Source organism: Alligator sinensis, unplaced genomic scaffold (genome assembly GCF_000455745.1).
Source record: "Alligator sinensis unplaced genomic scaffold, ASM45574v1 scaffold850_1, whole genome shotgun sequence".
NCBI lineage: Eukaryota > Metazoa > Chordata > Crocodylia > Alligatoridae > Alligator > Alligator sinensis.
In genome coordinates this window covers 19,814-24,295 of record NW_005842742.1, presented here as the reverse complement: position 1 = coordinate 24,295, position 4,482 = coordinate 19,814, and the positions used below count along the sequence as shown (strand labels likewise).

General features: G+C 42.9%; 1 protein-coding gene across 1 annotated transcript in view; it reads left to right on the top strand.

The window, feature by feature from the left end:
* The first annotated feature begins 3,607 nt into the window (after positions 1 to 3,607).
* The window catches only part of LOC102387048 (kallikrein-15-like), a 6,125-nt gene continuing 5,250 nt past the window's right edge, over positions 3,608 to 4,482 (top strand). The window contains exon 1 of the mRNA XM_006034467.3: positions 3,608 to 4,426. The gene's annotated coding sequence lies outside the window, so the exon portion shown is untranslated. The remainder of the gene's footprint in view (positions 4,427 to 4,482) is intronic.

Below are 4,482 nucleotides of genomic sequence, written 5' to 3'. Positions count from 1 at the left end.
GGCTCCCTTAAGTGCCTTGGCCTGCTGGCTTTGCAAGGGCTGCTCAGTGGGCCAGCAGTGGCGGGAGTCCCCCCCCCCCCCCCCCGGGCCCCCCGCCGGGCCCGGCACCGGGGGGCACGGAGGGGCTCGGCGTCACGGGCCCCCCCCAGGTCCCAGCTGGCCAGCAGCTCCTCCAGGCTCCGGGGGGGGCCGTGGGGGGCCGGAGGGCCTGGATCGGGGCCCTCGGCCACCAGGAAGCTAGAGGCCGAGGGCCAGGGGGGTGAGAGGCTCTCGGCAGGGTCCAGGGGCTGGCACTGGGGCGGGGAGAGAAGGGGTATGTGGGAGCTCAGAGCCTGACCCTTGATCCTTGACCCTGTGTGTGACCCCCCCTTCCCAATGATGACCTCAAGTGTGACCCCCCCATGGCCTCACGGTCTTATCCTTGACCCTAACCCTGACCCCAGGTGTGACCTCATGACCTCGAGTCCCAACCCATGACCCCCAATTGTGACCCTAGATCCTGACCCTGACCAGGACTTCAGAGCCTGATCCGCCGCGTGACCTTTGACCCCTGTTCCCTCACACCCTCTGACCCTCACCCTGACCCTAGTTGGTTCCCTCCCCAGGCTTCATGACCCCCAATTGTGACCCCACTCCCCCGGGACCTCAATGCTTCTGACCCTAAATGTGACCTCTGACCCCATCCCATGATCCCACCCCCCCTCTGAAGCTGTGACCCCCATCTGCACCCCATATAACCCCAACTGTAACCCCTCCCCCCACCCTTTGACGTGGACCCCTTGACCTCGTGACCCCTGACCCCCCCCCAAGCCCTGACTCCACCCCTTGCACCCTACCCCCCCATTCCCCTTTGGGCTCACACATGCTGGGGTTGGGGGTCACTGAGGCAGCCCCCACAGCCCAGCCCGGCCTCCTACCATGGTCCGGGAGCTGAGTGCGAGAGGACACAGGTTGTGCGTGCGGGTGGGGTCTGGGACAGCCCTGGGGCCTGGCCCTTTGTGACCTCATCGGCGCATCACTGCCTCAGTTTCCCTCCCCAAGCACTGGGGGGAGGTGGCTGGGGCTATGTACAGCAGGGCCTGGCTCTGCTTAGGGTGGGGGTTTGTACCGCGCCTGGCACAGCCCCAGTCCTGGCTGGGGCAGGGCCCAGATCTGCCCAGGGGGGGTCGCACAGCACCTGGCACAGGACCAATCTTGGCTGGATGCTTCAAACCTCAAGGCACTTGCTTAAAAAGAAAAACCCTCAAACCCCCTAAATAACAGTATTTGAACCCAATTTGACACCTGTATTTCAATCCATTGACTGGTTTTGACTCGGGGGGGGGGCAGGGAATGACCCTAATTTTATGGGTAATTTAATGGATTTGTTAAAGATCCATTTTGTTTGTTTGTTTAAGGGGGGTGGGGGAAGATAAAAAATGGAACAAAAAGGCCAAAAAAAAGGAGACTATTTTTTAGGGGCTATTCACAGCTTTGGATAAAAAACGAGTTCATCAGAATGAGAGATTAATTAGTTAAATCCTCTGTGTTCGTTCCCGCTTGTGAATGAGTGGGCCTTGCATTGGGAAATCAATATTAAGAGCCAGGATTGAACAATTCCTCAAATGAGGCGTCATGAACTGAAAACTGAACATTAAATAGTGAATGAACTGTGAGCTTGTTCAGAGGTGGGTATTAAATAATTAAATACTCTCTGCTTGTGACATCGAATAGATCTGGCATTTAATTTTGAAATAAATATTAATATTCAATATTGAATTATTGCACCAAATTCTTATATAATTACCACATTGGATTTAATTATATTGTGATTACATCATAATAAAGACACGTGATTAATTCAGTATACTATAAATACTACTACTACTAGTAATTATAATAGTAATGATAGTAATACTAAATACTGCAAATGATTAATTCTGTAAATACTACTACTAGTAGTAATAATAATTGTAATAATATCAAACACTAATAATAATGCTAATAACACTAATACTAAAAATAATGCTAATAATAACACCATTCCTACAAATAATAACACTAATAATACTACTGCTAATAGTGCTAACACCACCACTACTACTACTAGCATTAATAATAATAAAAATACTACTAAATAGTAATAATAGTAATAACAACAACAATAATAATGCTAATAATACTACTACTAATAACACTACTACTACTACTACTACTAATACTAATAACACTACAGTAATAATAGCACTAATAATACCAATATTACTTACTACTAAAAAAAAGTAGTAGCAATAATGGTATTAGTGCTAGTATTACTGTACTGCTATTATTACCTACTACTAATCATTATTATTATCATTATTATCATCATTCTTAATATAATTACTTCATCATTAAATAATACTTGCAGGTATACTTTTTTTGGTATTAAATCTTTAAATAATACATATCAAACTGAAAATTGAAAATTAAATAGAGAATGAACTGGGAGCATATTAGAAGGTAGATATTAAATAATTAAATAGTATAGAGTCATTACATCTAATAGATTTGACATTTAATTTGCAAATACATATTACTCTTCAATATTCAGTTATTCAGCTGTGATATTCTTTTAAAATACCTGTTAATTAAATCTAATTGAAAATTGAAAATTAAGTATTGAATGAAATGTCAATTTAAATTTAATTGAAGATCTGACCCTGAATTTTGAAATAAATATTTTGCTAGTAAATATTAACTCATTCACACACACATAATATAATATAATTATAATAATATCTTTATTATTCTTATTAGTATCTTGTGTTAATTATTGTCTTATATTATTATAAGATAATTATCTTATATTAAGATATGTATGCATTAAATAGCCTATATTAATTTTATCTCTTATATCTTTATTAATATTATCTTGTGTTAATCATTCTCTTATAATAAGATAATTATCTTATTATAGAAACAAGATTTCTGTCTTAAATAGCCTATATTAATTAGACACTATTATATCTTTATTAATTTTATTATTACCTCATATTAATTATTATATTATACCAGTCTTATAATATAAGATCATTATTATCCTATTCTCTTATATTAATAAGATGCCTTAGCCTATATTAATAAGATATTATGATATCCTTATTAATCTTATTATTATGTATTATATTATACTATTTTTATAATATAATTATGATCTTATTATTTTAATAAGATACATGTATCTTAAATAACGTTTATTAATTAGATTGCATTAGAAATATAACGTTCAATATTGAATGACAGGATCCTGTCTGAGAGATATCAAATTACTCCATAGGAGAGTCCTGAAGTGGTCTTGCAGATCTAATGTTACATTTCGATTGTAACCACTCTGAACACCTTACAGCTCGTTCAATATTTAATTTTCCATTTCCAATGTAATCAATAGCGCTGAAGACTTGAATCACCGGCTCATTGCCGAAGGAATAGTAAGTAATAGTTGTTTCCAAATTCAGTGTCCCGTTTCATTGATTGATACATTAACTCTTTCACAGCTGGCCCTGGCTCATTTAACATATCTTATTAATATATCATTTAATATATCATATTAAAATACAATCTTAGGCTTAATATTCATTAATTCATATTATTCATATGATTAATATTCTGTATTTATTGCCAATCTATTCTTCCTACTTCTTCATTCCCTACCAAAAACAATTCAGTCCTCCTTCAAGGACCCCTGAATGATTTAGCAGCAGGTAGAAAAAAGCCTGGCATCTTTCTGGGACCTGAAACTGCCTGCTTTTCCCTCAAAAAAGGGTCTTTAACCCTCTCCCTAAAGGGCCGAGGAGGTGCAGTACCACCACGCGCCACTAGATGGCACCAAGAGGCTGAGCTTTGAAGACACCTTCCTAATTTAATTTGAATGAAAGGGGCAGTCTCATTAAAGGGACATTTTTATTAGACTCCCATTGGAAGAGGTGCAGAGGGAGGGGAAACTGAGCCAAGGGGGGGGTGGAATTGGGGGTGTTTGGAGGGCAATTGAGCACTGTATGGGTCCCCAGAATCTAGGCCGCGCCAGGCTCTGTATGTAACACAGCACAGCCCTGGTCAGCCCCGGTCTAGGGCACCTCTGGTCTCCAGGAAAACACCCCCAGGCCTCTCTCAGTGCCCACACCCTGGCCTGGGGAAGGCCTGGCTTGGCCTGGGCATGTTGGTTAGGCCTTAACGAGGCCATGTGAGCCAGGCGGTATGCCCCTTTGATGTCACTAATTAGAGAGGGCCTGGTCAGGGCGAGGCTGGGAGAGAGTTGGCGTCCCCCGCGCTTCTCCTGTCCTGCCAGCAGCCCCACAGGCCCAGACGCCATAAAGGCAGGAGAGAGGCCAGAGCCCAGATCCTAGAGTCATCTGCCCGTCCGTGCCCGGGTGGAGGAGCTGGGGGCCCTGCCAGAGCCCGAGCTCAGGTACGGGGCTACCCCTGCTGCTGTGGGGCGAGGGTCCGGCCTCAGGGCCTGTGGGG